This window comes from Lissotriton helveticus, chromosome 5_1, assembly GCF_964261635.1.
Source record: "Lissotriton helveticus chromosome 5_1, aLisHel1.1, whole genome shotgun sequence".
NCBI lineage: Eukaryota > Metazoa > Chordata > Amphibia > Caudata > Salamandridae > Lissotriton > Lissotriton helveticus.
The window spans coordinates 669,817,099-669,835,998 of NC_136065.1; the positions used below are offsets into that span (position 1 = coordinate 669,817,099).

The following is an 18,900-nucleotide window of genomic DNA, read 5'->3' on the forward strand; positions in this document are numbered from 1 at the left end:
GAAACAATCCTAGCCATTGGATACCGGGACCGGATATCAAAAATCCTGGGACTATCCCGGCTTAGAGACCTGAACATGACTTGGTTTCTATCCTTTCGACCAGTGTGGCAACGATGTGTTTTACCTGTATTAAGGTGCCTGCTTGCGGAGAAGAATGCGTATTAGACACCTGTCTGACGCTACAATCGGATGCGCCAATAGATGCAGAAACATTGTTGAGTCCAACAAAGGCTCACGCTTTGTGCTGCCCTCAAAGGCTACCAATCCTGATGACGGCATTCGTGGAAGCTTCACCACTACGATTAAGGGGTAGTGAAGTTCAAGATGAAAGCGGCATCGATCAGGTACGACCTTCTGTCAGCAATCCAAATCAGAATGTCAATGGAGACAATCATGCGCACGAATGCATGGTTACACCTATTTCCGAGTTAGTGGAACTCTCCCAGGAAGCTGTTGACAACTTTTTCGAAAGCCTAAATGATATGATGTTCTCACCAGAGCACAAATAGAGACTTTTGAGCAAGCTCGTACACGGCGTTCCCTGAATTTGGCCTTCAACTTTAATAATAAAGTCACATGAACAATTTTCCCTCCAGTTCACGGACAGCAATTTTTTCAGCAGCCCCAAAATATTTTTTGCATATTTTTCGGGACACTATCTTTTGCTTAAAGTAAGAACTATTCTTAGAGAACTAAAATTTCTAATTTTAGATAGCTTATAGACATTAGCTGCCCGCTGGTATGTTCATAGTTATTATTATTCTGTGATGAAATGGTCTCAAACCTTTTTTCTGTATTAAGAGCCATTTCATGTGTAAATTTTCATATACAAAATAGCAATAATGTATACAAATGCGTGATTACTTTAGCATTATTTCACAGCTTGAGTGCATACAATACATGTAACTGCTTTTTTTCCGTATATTTGATAATTTCAAAATGCATTTATGTATTTTGGGGTGGTAAGGTATACACAATACTCTATAGTATGTTTTACTATGCATAGATTAGTAAATATGTCCATAGTTAGCGTGGAGTGGGTGTGATGTATTCCTATAGGTTCTGTATCGATCCCCCTATTCCTGACCCTATTCTGGTTAACAAACTAACAAGTTAACTAGCAGCCAGCCCATGAGGCAGAAAACCCCCATGATGCAGGAACCGTTATCTGATAAAGCCACACTACGGCACAGGAACGTGTTATCTGATTAGGTCATAACGCTTGCCATCTAATTAGACAAGCGATATTCCTCCAGCCCCTGATAAGGCATACGGAGTTCTCATAACAAATCAAACCTATGACAGACCTGGGAAAAACCCTGCGGCCACTGTTTTGATTTCACCGAGAACTTCAGCAAAAGAATGTGCTAACGACCTGGTCGTATGACATCTTTATTGACGTATCTATGTCCATCCTTACGTCAATCTCGGCACCTTAAAGGTATAAATATTACCGATATTGCCCTATGCAAACACACGCGGTGGTGACGAGGACGGAGCAGCCAGACTTGCCGAAGCCCAGAGCAGAGCAGACCCCGCTGGCGCAGCCCCGCCTTCTTGACGCGCTGAGATCGAGCAGCTGCCTATTTCTCCTGCCGAGAAATCCAGCTCCGGCGCTTCCGGGTGGCCCTCGCAGGCAGCCTGGAATATCGAGACCAGAGACGAGAGATACCATCACTCATTCATCCTAACTTCCAGGTACAGAACTGAATAACCCCTCGCAGAGAATTCTTTAGTCAGTCACTTGGCAAAAACAAACTTAACTTAAACTGTAACTTTCTATTCCCGCCCACGTATTAGGCTTAGGTCAGGTACACGGGGTAGGCGTATCTAGAAACACCAGTTGAGTACGTTTAGTCAAATGTATATGTGTATGTAATATATTTTATTCATTTTAAACCTTCATATGGCTTAGAAACCATATCAATGTTTTTACAGTATTATTTTATACTTCTGCTTCTAATGTATGCACTTTACTTAACTATAAGTATTGCAATAATATCGATCCATTTCTCTTGTACGAGAAAAGAGACTGATCAATAAATAACATCTTTTATTGAACACGCCCGTCTCTTCCTTTTCTCTACAATCTGATGAGACTAAGAATGCACGTACTGACTGAGTAAAATAAATTGCCTTTTGTTCACACGACTCTCGAGATACACTCTTGATTAGGGGAGAGCAAAGTTGTCATGTTCTATGGTTGTCAGAAACTAAATCCCTTCTTGTCTAATCAGCGAAGTTAATTCCTTCCTGAACATTCGAGAAAGTTTCTAGTGAACTCTGAGCTAGCTGGCAAACCCAAAACTTTAAGTCTAATATCGACAGTAGTAGACCTAGTTAACGTCTGGTCTAGGCCTATACTATTGAAGGTATTATTCCAATGCGCAGAGCCTATTGGGATAATAGGACCTACACTACACTTGAAGACTTGGAATGCCCCTTTACAAAACCAATTTTTGCTCTAAAAAAGAATCAGAGTATAGGACAACAGATAGTCCGTGCCGACATATCACTGCCAAAGCCCAAAAGTGATTTATTATCTAAATGGAACCTAACACCAATAGAGGGCCACCGCAGGTGCGGCAATTGTGTGGCTTGCTCAAACACAATTGAGGGCAATGAATTCACCCATCGGGCGTAAAATGGAAACATTCAGGCTTTACAAATTGTAAGACCAAAAACGTGGTCTATGCAATAGTATGCCCCTGTATGATGATATATATAGGGAAGACAAACCAACAAATAAATGTGAGAATTACTCAGCATAGGTCACGCATTAAGAAAAGAGTCACAACAGCACCGATGGTTGAACATTTCACCCAAAAATCGCATGGAGAAAACAATTTCAAATGGACAATCTTATTCACCATGAATACAAAGAAATGCCCCATTGACATTGATAAAGCCCTGTTACAAAAGGAAGCCTATTTGATCCTGAAATTTAACAGTGCACAAACTGGATTAAATTGCATGTCAGAGATATCAAGAGTGTAAGTTTCGAGCTTAGTGCATTCATCTAGAAACTCAGTTTCCCACAATACAAAGCTCAGGGCTTCTCAAAAGCACTTTGTAGAATGTGCACTACATTACCCAGAATTCTCTTGATGGACATAAAGAGGATGGGGCCCCGCCTCTAAGATGTCTGCCGAAACCGAGTGAGGAGCCGATAGACTGCCGCTTGAGTCAAGATGCAGGTAAAATCTTTCTTTACTCGAGCCACATTTGAAATAACAGCGGGTATGGACAAAAATATAACAAATTCCTTTGCAACTTCAGGACATGAAGTAAGAAAAAGTTGTGAGCCACGAGTGATAGCGGCGCCTGTGGAAACTCTTTAAGAGGTACGGGCATGCTTACTTTGTGTAAACCAGTGAATATTGGGCTGATGGTCAAAAGGAAACTCAGAACTGTTTACCGAGTGTGTTTTTTATTTGCCAGCTCGGGTTGTAAAAAGACGTGGTGAAGAGAATAAACGCGCCTTTGCAATACGGGGTGAAAATTAGAACGTGCTGTGGCACGGGAACCCGTAAGGTATGTGAAACGCTTTCCTTGCTCACGTTGCACAAATGATAAAGAATGCGCACCAGCAATTAATGAACCTAAAAATAGTTTTATTCCTCGGTAGGTAACTGAGAAAGAGCCAACGCTGTATGTGAGAAATAAAGTGATGATTACATCGTCACAAAGAGAACGAAGGATTTGAGGTAGGCTTTCCTTATCATGACACAGCAGTGTTACCTAGCGAGACCTGTATAGATGCCTTTAAATACGAATACGTATCTTTTGTAGGACTACAAAAGGCGCCCCAACAACTTGATGTGTACTGAGGAACACGCATAAAATAAAGAGGCTAAGGATAGCTCAAGTGCAGCCTGGCATCTTGAGCAGAAGCTCAAACAAAAGAAGAGCTATTTGCATCACATCCAGGTACAAATAGTTAAATAAATAAGGCGACAGTGTAGTATAAAGAAAGTGAGCCAGCTGACCAAATATGTAAATACTTTTTTTGTCTTTTACATTTTGTACAGAAAACTAAGGAAGCTCTGATGAGAATCTGGGTGAACAATTCCCTAGATTTGAAACGCGTCGGCACAATAAAGGAGCGGATTGATTGGAAATTAAACTCTGGTTTTGACATAATTTGATAATATTTGGTCAAAACTGCTCTGTTAGATCGAAAAATTGAATCTTGATTTATTCAGTAATAATCAAAGATATGTCATTATTGTTTTTTCTTGTGTAAAGTTGTTTTTTGTGTAAAGTTTTGTACTTTCAAATGTAATGTGTAAAGTATGTCATATTGAAAATGTGGATTTAAATTTGTGTTGTAAATAATTGTGTGTTTTTAAATGTTGTATAGATCCAATTCTGATTCTTCTTTTCATATATAAAGTTTGTTAAAAAGAAAATATAAAGTTAATTCTAAGTGAAAGGTATAAATAAAATACCGGTGCAAACAAAACTAAGCATGTTTGACCAAAAAGTATGAATAATGGTACCTTGAAATAATTGTGGTATAGGTAATTGTGATGTTTAATGATTATTATATGGCCTAACCTACACCACGTTCCTAAAAGGGCCTAACTCCTTGGTTTGTTTCAATGTAACATAATGAAGGCATTTCTTTTATGTTCAGTGTTTAGACACAATTTAGTTTATGGAGGATAATGGTTCAGTTTTTGCACTTTGAACTTTACATATAAACATCTTGATGCACTCTGTAGCTACAGTTACCGTTCGCAATATCTATCGCTGTACATAGTTTAAATGAAGTGTGTAGTGTTCATTCACTGATTTTAAGAACATGCACATTTTTATTCTCATGATGATGTTTTCTATGTCCATGATTTTAACAATGTATATAAACTGAAACCAAAATGGCGCACATTATACTGAGGAAGGCTGCTGTGTCAGTTGAAACGCGTCTCTTCGTGGGGTCTGATGAGGCTTATTTAATAAAAAGGCCTTAACCCAAATAGCCCTTGTGTGTGTGCTCTTTTCCAGATGGGGAGTAGAGGTTTACTTTGTTTGAGATATATATATATATATATATATATATATATATATATATATATATATATATATATATATATATATATATATATATATATATATATATGTAAACAACCTTTCCTCCTGATCGAAGAAATTCACAGACTACTCACGATGCTTAAGTGATTTATTAACACGAAATCAGCAGCTCCCTACCGACGCGTTTCGCCACTAAGGCTTGGTCACGGTCGTGACCAAGCCTTAGTGGCGAAACGCGTCGGTAGGGAGCTGCTGATTTCGTGTTAATAAATCACTTAAGCATCGTGAGTAGTCTGTGAATTTCTTCGATCAGGAGGAAAGGTTGTTTACATATTCAGGGTGGCCGGCACCCGCACAGGCTCGCCGTGACTAGAGACTGGGAGTAGCCGGGAATGGTTGTTTGTATATATATATAAGTTTTTTTTAGCCTTTCAAGTTTGATGAACTTTTCTTGTCTTGCATGTTTATTTATTTAACTTATAAAGCGCGCTATCACCTTACAGGCATCCTGGCGCTAGGCATCTCAGAGGACAGAAGAAGTGTGTCGGATACAAAGCAGAGACTATATCTTGGGGAACAGCCATGTTTTCAAACTCCTTCTAAATGGGAGGAGGTCCTTGATTTGTCTCACCTCCCACAGGAGTTCATTCCACAGTTTGGCCGCTGCCACCCAAAACGATCTACCACCTGACCTGACTTTACTGAACCTCGGTATCTTCACCAGTCTGGCTGATGAGGAGCGAAGCCTTCTCATCGGGAGATACCAATCAATTTTTTTCCACATGAAGGGCTTTAAAAACGAGGCAGAGAGACTTGAACTGAACTCTCTGTTTCAAAGGGAACCAGTGCAATTTTGCCAAGGCCGCGGAAGAAGAGGACCTTCTAGGCAGTCCTAAAACTAACTTGGCCGCCGCTGACTGGATCCTCTGAAGTCTATCCAAAAGGAACTTCGGAGAGTCAAGCAGCAAAGCATTACAGTAGTCCAGCCTACTGAAAATCGTACTCCTTGCCACTAGCGCACGCGCCTGCGGGGGCAACAAAGGAAACATTTTCCGTAAGGATCTGATGATCGCAAAGCAGCAGGCCGCCGTTTTTGTAACCTGGGCTTCCATCGTAAGCTTATTATCAAACATAACGCCCAGGTTACGGACCGTTTTAACCGGTCGGACAACGGTCGAAGCATCAGAGGGCCAAAAATTGCTAGGCAGAGCATGCGGAATCCTGTTGGCTGAGCAGAAAATCACCTCAGTCTTACCCGCATTAAATTGTAATCAGTTGTCCTTTAGCCAGCAGGCCGTATCCCGCAAACAATTGTGAAACACTTCACTGACGTTGACTCCTCTCCCTCAAAGGAGAGAATCAACTGCGTGTCATCAGCATAGTGTACGATGTCAATGTTATGTGCCTTGATGACCGCAATCAGGGGTTTCAGATAGACATTCTCTCTGTATTGTTGTGTATCTTTTAAAGGTGAAAAGGATAGTGAACAATTGCCACACCCATTGTAGGTCACAATCTGTAATTTATCAGTCTTTCAGGTTTTTATACATCTTCCATAACACACTTTAAGCCATACTGAATGGCAGAGTGACTACTGCAAGCATTGGTGCTGAAGAATGGCCAGAACCTCTTTATATGGTTATTGGATGGGCAGAAACATGTAGACCGCTCACCAGAAGGTCTACATGTTGTACTTCCCTTATACTTTTAATCTATCCTTTGGGGACACTCAATAAAGTTACAAACTAGTCTATCTAGACTTTGTTTTATTGCCTCACATTGACTACTTTGCACTCTGCAAGGGTTGCCTTGACCAAGTAAACAGTTCTCCTGGATGTTTCACTATTCAGTAGAGGGGTTTCCCTCTACATCGAGCTCAGTGGAGATCCATGCAGCGGACTTTTTTAAGACATTATTTGCTTTTTATGTTCAATGGGACATATTGTCAAGAATGTTGAGCATTGTATTATGGTAATGTGTTGCAATTCTGTTTATATAATTCCCTTTGCTCATATGGATGTTATGAGTCTACAGTTGGTCTCAATCATTAATATTTATATTTTTACTATTGTCTTGTGTGATTTGTCAGTGGTCAGAACAGCTCGCTCTGACAGAACTGTCTGGTAGTAAGTTTGGAGATAATTAGATCCAGACCAAAACCTTAATGATATAAGTGTTGAAACAGTGCTGTGCCGACTAAATATTAAAGAGGTAAGCTGCAAATTGAAGTACTGGTGCATAAATGCAATCACTCCAGTGAAGGTTTAGGTGCTGTAAATGTTAATGGCAAGTGTCAAAGTTGTTTAGTATTAATGGTACTTGCACAAGTCTATAAAGAGTTTGTAATCACCAAGGTGGTTTTATGTGATTTTAGTCCTGACTTAGGATAAAGGTTATGATTGTTTCTCTCCTACTATACATTAGGAGGACAGAAAACCTTTAGATTTGATACACCCACATTCTAGAGTGCTTTTATGGCTCATCTCTACTCCTCTGCCCCTACTCTCTTCCCATTGCAAACAGCTGTTGCAAAAAACTGCTGCTAGAGGGAGTTACATATTGGGTTAATAGCATGAAGTGAGCTAAGTTTTGGTGTGGATTAAGATAGTCAGGTTGTACTCATTAAGGGTTTTGACCAACTGAAGATTGCATGCTATAGTAGACCTGCAGTTGTAATGTAGGCACATCAGTGTGGGTATCACAGTTTTTGTGGTTGCATGATTAGTGGGACTGTGAGAAGGATCATTTGGGGTGGAAGGGGCGAAGGTGTCTTTGATGAGTGAAACAAGGATCTTGTGAACAGTTGGTTTAGCTTTTTCATTACAAACAGGGGCCTCACCTCCACCACACTTGCTGTGGCCGGTCCCCCAAAACCAGATTTGGACATTAGGCAGACAGAACTTTTCCTACAAAGTGGCTCTTGCTTTCAGTGTGGTCCCCACTTTAGGGATAAAATAATGACAGTACTTTTGTTTTCTCTGAAGACCTACAGCCAAACAGAGTATTTCTTCAGAGCAAAATCAAAAGTAATGTCACCTGCACACAGGGGATGTCTGCCACTGTATGAGAAACATTTGTGAATTTTTCTGTAAGGAAATGCACCAGTTGAAAAGGCACTGATGGGGCAGTGGTTTTCTTGATGGTACAAAAGGGGGTGGTGATGGACGGAGCATCTGAACCAATCAGACACTCACACCCAGTCAACAGACCTGGGCTTAATCCATCACCGTTCTTTAGCCCACTCTGCCACCCCAATTCAGACATGGCCATATGCAAATCAGTCTGACCCTGTGCCTCATGGGAACAGTCCAGCCCGAACTGCCAAGCCATGCCTACCCTGGACCGGAATTAAGCTTCCTAGGACTGTTTTCTGGCATTCCAGCCGTCTTCAGCCAGGCTTGCTTGAATCCAGTGGCAAAGTGAGCAAGGGACTCAACGTCTTTTTCATTACAAACAGGGGACATTCTTTAGAGTTTGGTGGGCCATCCACCATACAGCTGAGCCCCACCTCCACCACACTTGCTGTAACCGGTCCCCCAAAACCAGATTTTGACATTAGGCAGACAGAACATTTCCTACAAAGTGGCTCTTGCTTTCAGTGTGGTCCCCACTCTAGGGAAAAAATAATGACAGCACTTTTGTTTTCTCTGAAGAACTACAGCCAAACAGAGTATTTCTTCAGAACAAAATCAAAAGTAATGTCACCTGCACACAGGGGATGTCTGCCACTGTATGAGAAACATTTGTGAATTTTTCTGGAAGGAAATGCACCAGTGGAAAAGGCACTGAAGAGGCTTTTTTAAACGTGATAGCTCCTCTTACACCATTTCAATTTCCCCCAGAATAGGGACTGTGCAGTGGTTTTCTTGATGGCAGAGCTGGTGGGAGGGACTCTACCTCTAAGAACACCAAGAGATGTGGAGATTGGGCCTCCACCTTTGTTGGCAGATCCTTACCATCAACCTCTTAATGAGGCAACATGTATTTGTGGACTGTTTTGAGAATAATTTTAAGAAATATTTCCTAGGCAACAAATGTCCTGAGTATGCTCAGGTAATCAGATGATAGTACATATATCAGAACCTCAATGCACTGACTTAACCACAAGTTATTAAAAGATATATATATTTTTATTTATTCAGTATTGTTTCATTCACCATAAACACAATTGAATTATTAAAATAGGTGGCCCCCACATGTAGCTAGGTGGCCCCTAATTGAGTTAAAAAGAGACTGTTATACACAAACAAAGCATCAAATTAATATTGTATGAATTAAAACAATATACCCATATAAAAAAAATCAAATTTTCATTTAAATAATACATGAATTATCATCATCATCTGTCTCTACGCGCGTTTCGGCAAACAGTTGCCTTCTTCAGGAGAGTCACACGTTTTTCTGATACTGTATGAATCTATTGCCTTAGATGCTGCAGTCACCACTTTTTATGAATTTAATACCACAGGATGTTGGTACTTCTTAGATCTTGATAGTGCTGCCCAGCACAATTAGGGATGGATTTAAAGCTTTTCGTGTTGTTTCAGATTAAGAAAACAATGGTCAATCCCAATAAGCGATATGATGATTCTTATTAACTTGAAAAATATATATTTTCTCTTTTGAGAAGCGATGATGTCCAGGGTATGATTAAATGTATCTTGAAAACTTTGTTAAAAATCCACAGTATTGTAGAGGCACAGCAAGGATATATGCGACCTCGTTAATGTTGAGGATATTCTATTGTAGTAGAGGTGAGGCGCGAGGGTGATAAGTCGTGGTCTTGATAGATGCAGCCTGCACGCTCTCTTTTTGATGCCGAAATTTAGATTTGATCCACCCACATTCTAGAGTGCTTTTGTGGCTCATTGCTACTCCTCTGCCCCTACTCTCTTCCCATTACAAACAGCTGTTGCAAAAAACTGCTGCTAGAGGGAGTTACATATTGGGTTAATCGCATGAAGTGAACTAAGTTTTGGTGTGGATTAAGATAGTCAGGTTGTGCTCATTAAGGGTTTTGACCAATTGAATATTGTATGCTATAGTAGACCTACAGTTGTAATGTAGGCACTTCAGGGTGGGTATCACAGTTTTTGTGGTTGCATGATTAGTGGCACTGTGAGAAGGATCATTTGGGGTGGAAGGGGCGAAGGTGTCTTTGATGAGTGAAACAAGGATCTTGTGAACAGTTGGTTTAGCTTTTTCATTACAAACAGGGGACATTCTTTAGAGTTTGGTGGGCCAACCACCATACAGCTGGGCCCCACCTCCACCACACTTGCTGTGGCCGGTCCCCCAAAACCAGATTTTGACATTAGGCAGACAGAACTTGTCCTACAAAGTGGCTCTTGCTTTCAGTGTGGTCCCCACTTTAGGGAAAAAATAATGACAGTACTTTTGTTTTCTCTGAAGACCTACAGCCAAACAACACCCACAACAGCAAGGAACTCTTCAGCATCGTCAAAGAGTTCTCCAACCCCAGCGCCTGAAACAACAACATCACTCCCTCGCAAGACCTCTGCGACTCACTCGCCTCGTTCTTCCACCGCAAGATCGCCGACATACACAACAGCTTCGGCGCGCTGACCACGCACCCAACCACCGAACCAACGCCCCCTACCACCACCCTCTGCGCCTGGACCCCGGTCAGCACCGAAGACACCACTCGCACAATGAGCACCATCCACTCCGGATCCCCAACCGACCGCTGCCCCCACCACGTCTTCAACAAGGCGGACTCCATCATCGCACCCCAACTCCGGGACATCATCAACATCTCCTTCAACACTGCCACCTTCCCGGAGAGCTGGAAGCATGCCGAACTCAGCGCCCTCCTGAAGAAACCAACAGCGGACTCCACCGACCTCAAGAACTTCCGCCCCATCTCGCTCCTCCCTTTCCCTGCCAAAGTCATCGAGAAGACCGTCACCAGACAGCTCCCCGCCTTTCTTGAGACAAACGGATCCCTCGACCCCTCGCAGTCCGGTTTCCGAGCCAACCACAGCACCGAGACCTCCCTGATCGCAGTCACCGATGACATCAGATCCCTGCTCGACAACGGGGAAACAGCGGCCCTCATCCTCCTGGACCTCTCTGCAGCGTTCAACACCGTCTGCCACCGCACCCTAGTACAGCGCCTCAGCAACATCGGAATCCAAGAGAAGGCACTGGAGTGGATCATCTCGTTTCTCGCCGGAAGAACCCAGAGAGTCCGCCTCCTCCCGTTCAGATCTAAGGCCACCAAAGTCATCTGCGGCGTACCCCAAGGATCATCTCTCAGCCCAACCCTCTTCAACGTCTACATGAGCCCTCTCGCAGCCATCGCACGCCAACACAACCTCAACATCATCTCCTACGCCGGCGACACCCAGCTGATCCTCTCCCTCACCAACGACCCCGCCACCGCCAGAGCCAGCCTACACGAAGGGATGAAAGATGTCGCAGAGTGGATGAAGAACAGCTGCCTGAAACTGAACTCAGACACGACGGAAGTCCTCATCCTGGGATCATCGCCCTCCGCCTGGGATGACTCCTGGTGGCCCCCTGCCCTGGGCACCACTCCCAAGCCAACGGACCACGCCCGTAACCTGGGCTTCATCCTGGACTCCTCCCTCTCGATGACCAGACAAGTCCACGCCATCTCATCATCTTGCTACAACACCCTGCGCATGCTCCATAAGATCTTCCGATGGATCCCCACCGAAACCAGGAAAACGGTCCCCCAGGCACTCCTCACCAGCCACCTGGACTACGGAAACACCCTCTACGCCGGAACCACAGCCAAACTTCAGAAAAGACTCCAGCGCATACAGAACGCCTCCGCACGACTCGTCCTGGACATCCCCCGACACAACCACATCTCCGGCCACCTGAAAGACCCGCACTGGCTCCCCGTCAGCTAGAGGATCACGTTCAGACTCCTCACCCACGCACACAAGGCTCTCCACGACCTGGGCCCCAAATACCTCAACAACCGCCTGACTTTCTACACGCCCACCCGCCAGCTACGATCGACCATCCTCGCCGCCGTACCACGCATTCGCAGAGCCACCGCCGGAGGAAGATCCTTCTCCTACCTGGCAGCCAAGACATGGAACTCCCTCCCCATCCACCTTCGGCTGACCCAGGACCATCTCTCCTTCAGGAAGCAACTCGAGACCTGGCTTTTCGAGCAGTAACGGACCCCTCCCCCCAGCGCCTTGAGACCCTACCGGGTAAGCAGTGCGCTATATAAATTATATGATTGATTGAAACAGGGTATTTCTTCAGAACAAAATCAAAAGTAATGTCACCTGCACCCAGGGAATGTCTGCCACTGTATGAGAAACATTTGTGAATTTTTCTGTAAGGAAATGCACCAGTGGAAAAGGCACTGAAGGGGCTTTTTTAAACGTGATAGCTCCTCTTACACCATTTCAATTTCCCCCACCAAAGGGACTGTGCAGTGGTTTTCTTGAAGGTACAAAAGGGGGTGGTGATGGACGGAGCATCTGAACCAATCAGACACTCACACCCAGTCAACAGATCTGGGTTTAATCCATCACCGTTCTTTAGCCCACTCTGCCACCCCAGTTCAGATATGGCCATATGCAAATCAGTCTGACCCTGTGCCTCATGGCAACAGTCCAGCCCGAACTGCCAAGCCATGCCTTCCCTGGACCGGAATTAAGCTGCCGATGACTGTTTTCTGGCATTCCAGCCGTCTTCAGCCAGGCTTGCTTGAATCCAGTGGCAAAGTGAGCAAGGGACTCAACGTCTTTTTCATTACAAACAGGGGAAATTCCTTAGAGTTTGGTGGGCCATCCACCATACAGCTGGGCCCCACCTCCACCACACTTGCTGTAGCCGGTCCCCCAAAACCAGATTTTGACATTAGGCAGACAGAACATTTCCTACAAAGTGGCTCTTGCTTTCAGTGTGGTCCCCACTCTATGGAAAAAATAATGACAGCACTTTTGTTTTCTCTGAAGAACTACAGCCAAACAGAGTATTTCTTCAGAACAAAATCAAAAGTAATGTCACCTGCACACAGGGGATGTCTGCCACTGTATGAGAAACATTTGTGAATTTTTCTGGAAGGAAATGCACCAGTGGAAAAGGCACTGAAGAGGCTTTTTTAAACGTGATAGCTCCTCTTACACCATTTCAATTTCCCCCAGCATAGGGACTATGCAGTGGTTTTCTTGATGGCAGAGCTGGTGGTAGGGACTCTACCTCTAAGAAAACCAAGAGATGTGGAGATTGGACCTCCACCTTTTTTGGCAGATCCTTACCATCAACCTCTTAATGAGGTAACATGTATTTGTGGATTGGTTTGAGAATAAGACTGTGTTTGCACAGGGCACTTTTATTATTTCTGAGGTTTAATCTGCAGAGTTTGTAGATTATCCCCCAGGCTGGCCAGTATTGTAGGTGTTTCTTGACTTTAATTGGAGGAGTACTCCTTTGAGTTGAATTTGATTCGAACAATAGTTGCTCAGGTCACATTTTCAAAGGGCATTGTTTCTGTAGAGCCTGTATTTTTAGACATGAACAGTCTGGGGTTTCAGTGATTGATATGAAAGGAGTCTGATACACACAAGATCTTAGACTTTGTTGAGTGGGATCATGTGTCAGGAAGCTCTGCAATATCAGTAGGTCTGGGGGAAACAGTGGATTGGCATCTCTGGTTAAAGAACATTGCAATGCTATAAATTACAGTTAACCTAATTAAGTGGTATATAAAAGACTGGGTTTCGTAAATGGGAGTAACATTAGTGGAGGGATTGTGTGCCATAGGAGGTGGTCAGTCCTTTCCCTTTCAAAAATTCACAGACTGTCATCTTTCTATTGCACCTTGACTTTGTCATTTTTGTAAGGGACCATATAGTGATTGATGTCACTATACAGCTCAAAACCCAAGCAGACATCATCAAATATAACAACATGTTTTTATGCATATTGATAGAGAGTCATAGAGACGCTGATTTTGGTAAAAAGAACTGCTTTTTTCTCTACACTTGATGGTCCCCTTAATATGAAAATAATATACAAATTGTGAATTCAGACATTGAGTTTCAGGTACTACCAGAGGTAAGTTTAGATCCGTAAAGGATTTGAGCATTCTCAGTAGCATGGCATGCATACCAGATGGCAAAAAGTAGATGGCTCTTAATTGACGTTGTGAAAGCGGCCTTCCCTCCTGGATGCTGCACTTTTTCTATTGCCTGCAGTAAAATAACAGGTTGTGATGCTGAGTCAACAATAGTATTTATCCATAAACTACTTTGGAATATTCTACTATCTTATAAAATCAATTCATATATCTGTTAAAAATGTATGTAAAATGTATTGAAGAATTGTCTTGAATAAACTATTAACATGCCATACCCCTCAAGAGATGATTCTACACTGACAGTACTTGTTCCTTTTGCTAGGCTATTGAAACTGGTATATTTCTAGAATCCCTCTCAGCAGCTGTGTTGCTAGGCAGCAAAAAGGCATCCGGCAAGGTCTCATGGAAATTGTGTTAAGCCGTACATTTGAAATTCAGTATGGCCTTGTTCTTCTTTGTAAAAGAATGCACTAAATGGCCATACCACAGACTGCATAATAGTCATTGGTGAAACCTGATATCTTTTTGATATTGAACAAGAGACATGACATATCTGTTTTGTTTTTCCCCTTAAACGTGTGTCATTCCAAGCCCATACTGCATATTGTTAAAATAAATCCAATTCAAAGAATCACCATAGATAAGTCACCACCTTTTATTCAACGGTTACAAGCACTTTCTTGTTCCAAGCAGATGATTCTTTCTATTCAACCCTAATACCATAGTCCAGGGGGGCGTGCATCTGTTATATGCTACAAGCCTAATAAAATGTGTCTGTATTTAAACCATTGAACGTGTGTTGTTTCAAGGCCATTCTTGAAAAAGTTTGGGTGAAATGGTAGTTTTGCAGTTTAAATGATTCTTTGTGCCTGATTACGACTTTGGCGGTCCTCCGGCTGAGCGCCACGGCAACGCTCCGCGGGAGGACCGCGAAAGCCATCCTCACACTGCCCGCTCGATTACGGCTGGAATCCTTGGCACTTGGATGTGCTGTGGCGGTCCTACTGTGATACCCCTGAAAAGCACATAGGAGAGTGCAGTACGTTCCTGTACGGGAAGGAATGCACCATGTCGTGCATTCCTTCCCATGCAGGAATTGGTGCCCCCTACATGCACCCCCATTCACAGAGGTAAGAGGGGCCACTGTTGCCTCACTGCCACTTTTCTCATGGCTGTCTCACTGCCATGAAAAGAATGGTGGTGAGGCAGCTCGTAATATGCTCGGTGGTGCCGAAGCGGCACCACAAGCAAATTACATCCTCTAACCACTGTGCAACCTCACTTTTGGGATCACGGATCTTCGGCGTTTGCAGCACTCCTGTGGTGGTCCAACCGCCAAAGTCGTAACACGATGGTGACTGCCAGTCTGGCGACTCTCGGATCACCACCGTGACTACAGCATCCAATAGACCACCTTAGTTGTGATCAGGCCCTCAGTGATTTGGGAAACCTCTACTTTAATTATTGCCACCATACTATCAGTGTGGCAGTGATAATTCTGCCAGGGTATTATCCACCAGGGAAAGTCCTACAACGGGAAATGCACGCCTTCCTTCACAAACTAGAGAATTTTTTTCGATACTATCACCTCTAAATGATAGCCTTAGTTCTAATATCCTGACAATTTAGAGCAAGGAAGTCATGTATTTCCTAATGCAGACCCGACTTTTTCTCTTATTGTGCATTTCTGGTTTCTGCTGGCCATCCTGCATATGCGTATTGTGGATTCTCCTCACAACTTTATTACCCCCAGGTCCCTCCTGTCCTCGTCCCCTTCATTCATAAAATATGAGATTAACTATCTCGCAGACAGAAAAAAGAAAGCAGGAATGCTGGTACGCCCCTCCCTCTCCCTATAGGGAGTATATAAGGGTACAGTACCCAGCATGCCTCCTGTTCTTTTTTCTGTCTGTAGACAGTTTAATTTCATCTGTTTGGATCCAGGAGCCGACGGGCTCTTGGGGCTTACCTGCTGCTGGCCTTCGGGTGAGGGCTGGCTTCCCGGGTCTCTCCTCCTGCCGGGCTTGGGGAGTTTCCTGCGGGCACTTCGGGCTGTTCTTCTATGTTCTGTGGCCCTGGTGGTGTCTGCGCCGTGTCTCCGTTCTGCTGGGCTTTCCGGAGACGCGGCGCTCTTGGAGGGATCGCTGCGGTCCTGCGGCGGCTGCGGTGCGGCTGGGGCGCTTCCTTCCTGTTTCTGCCTGACTTCCTTTGTTTGGGGACGGGAAGTCAGGCGTTTTCCGTGGCGGCTGGCGGCAGTGTTTGCAGGTGTTGCCGGTCCTGCGTAGCGTTTTTTCTTTCCTCTTTTTAAGGCGTCTGTGGTTCTCTTGTGCCTGCATTCGTTTCTTTGCTTTGGTGGGGCGAGGTGCTGCTGTTGCTCGCTTTTCCACTGCTTCTGTGTGCCTCGCTGACGGACCTGGTTCCTGGTGCTGGCTGGCTTGGCTGGAGTGCACCTTCGCACTGGCCCTGCTCTGTGGTTTTTCTACTGGCCTTGGTCATGGGGAAACATGCTAGGAAGAGCAGGCATGTTGCGGTGTCCTCTTCTCCCTCTACTTCATCTTCTCCTTCTCCTGCCCGTTCTCGTCATCGTTCCAGGGGTGGGGATGCCAGATTGAAGGCTCTTATCAAGGAGACTCTGTTGGAGTTGGGGGTATACACCTGTTACAACGCATTTTTTACTCCGCACTACCATTACAACGCGACTTTTACTCCGCATACCATTACAACGCATTGCGCTGGGGGGCGCTCTAGGATAGGGAATAAGTATAATTTACTATCCAACACCTTCCCTAGGGTCCACGGGGACTGGAGTTAGAATAGTAAATTATACTTACCACTATCCAGCGCCCCAAGGCGCTATGCGTTGTAACGGTATGCGGTGTAAAAGTCGCGTTGTAATGGTCTGCGGAGTAAAAGTATGCGTTATAACGTCATACATCCGGAGTTGGGGGGTTCCGGTGCTAAGGGGTCCTCGGCCAGGTCCAAGTCTCGGTCCAGGTGTGCTCCCCCTCCGTCTTCTTCTTCTTCTTCTGCTTCGGACTCGGAGGAAGGGGGTTTGGACGCTGATCCTGTGAAGGGCAAATATGTCGATAAGGAGATGTTGCCGGACTTGTTGAGCCATGTCAAGGCTAATATGGGGTTCCCTGCGGATGATGTCCCTGGTACTTCTGGGGGTTCCTTGCTTCGGCAGTTCCAGTACTCTGCGCCTGTGGTGATGCCTGTTCATCCCTGTGTGAAGGAGGTTTTGGATCGGGAGTGGAAGGATCCGGATCGCATCATGCTTCATCGCTTCATGGCCAAGTTATATCCTCTTCAGGATATGGCTAAGGATTTGCCGGACTCTGTTCCTGTGGATTCGTTTGTGGCGAGTCTGGTGGGGCGCACCTCTTTGGCTGAGGATGCGGTTGTCCGTGATCCTGTTGATAAAAGGGGGGACGCTTCCCTTCGTAAAGTGTATTCTGGTTCCCATCTGGCGCTGCGTGCTGGCATTTACGGGACTTATGTGGCGCAGTCTTTGCTTTCTGATTTGAAGACTTTGTATGGTTCCATGGATAATGCCACTGACTGTTCTGACATTCTGGCTCACATTGAGCGTCAGGTGGAGTTTCTGTCTGACGTGTCTTTCGACGTAGTGCGTGCCTCTGCTCTGTCTGGGGGTGCTTGCATTGCTGCTTGTCGGAACGTGGTCCTCAAAGACTGGAAGACTGATTCGGCCCAGAAATCGGCTGCGCTGCGGTTGCCCTTTCAAGGTTCCATGTTGTTTGGTGCTGAGTTGGAGGGCAAGCTTCATAGGCTTTTCAAGGAGAAGAAACATTCCTCCTCTTTCAATATGCCCTCGGCTGCTCCGGCGTTCTCTAAGCCTAAGCCTTTCTTTCGCCCCTCTTCTCACCGGCAGTTTTCCAGGGGTCGTGGTCGTTTTCAGTCTGGTCGGGGTCGGGACAAGAAGGCGAAGTCCCCTCCTGCGAAGCCCCGTTCCTGACTATCTGGGGTCCGAGGTCGGATCCTTGGTAGGTGGTCGGCTTCGGTTATTTCTTCCAGCCTAGATGTCCTCCTGTTCAGACTTATGGGTCCTGGACGTGATCCGTTTGGGGTACCGTGTGGAGTTCTCCAGCCTGCCTCCGGACTCGGGGGTCAGTCCGACACCTTGGCCGTCCTGCCCATCCAGGCGTGTGGAACTGTTGCTGGGTGTTCAGTCTCTGTTGGACAAAGGGGCGGTTCAGGTGGTTCCTCCGGGGGAGATGGGTCGGGGGTTTTACTCCATCATTTTTCTGGTGCCCAAGGTGACTGGAGGGTTTCGCCTTGTTCTGGATCTCAAGGCCCTGAACAAATTTGTGTTGTGGATTCCGTTCAAGATGGAGACTCTTCAGAGGGGGATTCCCCTGGTTCTCCAGGGTCATTACATGTGCACTCTGGACCTCCAGGATGCCTATTATCACGTCCCTGTCCATCCTCTCTCCAGTCCCTTCCTGCGCTTTTGCCTTCTGGGGGTCCATTACCAGTTTGTAGTTCTCCCTTTTGGCCTGCGGTCGGCTCCCAGGGTGTTTACGAAGGTGGTCGCTCCCTTGGTGGCTTTCTTGCATCTCCAGGGGATGATGGTTTACCCGTATCTGGACGATTGGCTCCTGCATTCTCCCACCGCGGAGCAGTTGTTGGCGGATCAGCGGGTGGTGTGTGCTGCGTTGAGGGACCATGGGTTCCTGTTGAATCTCCCCAAGTGCCGGCTCCCTCCGTCTCAGGACCTGCAGTTCATTGGGGCCCGTTTCCGCACGGATCTG

At 45.2% G+C, this 18,900-nt stretch overlaps 1 protein-coding gene and 1 long non-coding RNA gene across 2 annotated transcripts in view; both read left to right on the plus strand.

Annotated features, from left to right (window-relative positions):
* Positions 1-18,900, plus strand: part of LRRC20 (leucine rich repeat containing 20) — a 1,483,106-nt gene that overhangs the window by 61,451 nt on the left and 1,402,755 nt on the right. The gene's annotated exons all lie outside the window — the stretch shown is intronic.
* On the plus strand, positions 3,135-4,979 carry LOC144753336 (uncharacterized). Its single transcript, XR_013594302.1, has 6 exons — positions 3,135-3,197; positions 3,280-3,344; positions 3,442-3,534; positions 3,629-3,707; positions 3,793-3,930; positions 4,032-4,979. It is a non-coding gene; the product is annotated as an uncharacterized LOC144753336 (long non-coding RNA).